General features: G+C 35.6%; 1 protein-coding gene across 1 annotated transcript in view; it reads left to right on the plus strand.

The window, feature by feature from the left end:
* The window catches only part of LOC110426415 (putative disease resistance RPP13-like protein 1), a 46576-nt gene that overhangs the window by 35324 nt on the left and 10688 nt on the right, over positions 1–564 (plus strand).

Raw genomic sequence — 564 nt, forward strand, 5'->3', positions numbered from 1 at the left:
GATTTTCCACCCTTCTTTTGCTACTACAGCAGTGAGTAATCTTATTGTATCGTGTCTGGCTACTGAAGCGAATGTTTCCCAATAATCCACCCCATAAACTTGGGAATACCCTTTAACGACTAACCTGGCTTTGTATTTGTTGACTATTCCATCAGCATTCAACTTTGTTTTAAATATCCAATTTACTACAATGATATTTTGATCTAATGGTCGATCAACAAGGACCCAAGTGCCATTTTTCCTAATCATTTCCATTTCAATCTCCATGGCTTGTCTCCAATTGTTATCTGTTGATGCTTCTTAGAAATTGAAAGGCTCAACTATAGAAGTATTGCATCTGCTATATATGTCTTGCAATGTTCTTGTTCCTCTGACTGCTAAACTCTTATCTTCAATGTCTTCTTCATGATTTTGTTCATTCAAAACTGCATCATCAAAGAAGTTCACATTCTCCGAAATTCCAACAGCATTCTTTTCCCAATTCCATCTACTTTTCTCATCAAACCAAACATCTCTACTGACAAATATTTTCTTGCTTTCAACTTTGTAAACCCGATATCCTTT

Source organism: Theobroma umbraticum, unplaced genomic scaffold (assembly GCF_002168275.2).
Source record: "Theobroma umbraticum cultivar Fairchild unplaced genomic scaffold, ASM216827v3 scaffold_55.0, whole genome shotgun sequence".
Lineage (NCBI taxonomy): Eukaryota > Viridiplantae > Streptophyta > Magnoliopsida > Malvales > Malvaceae > Theobroma > Theobroma umbraticum.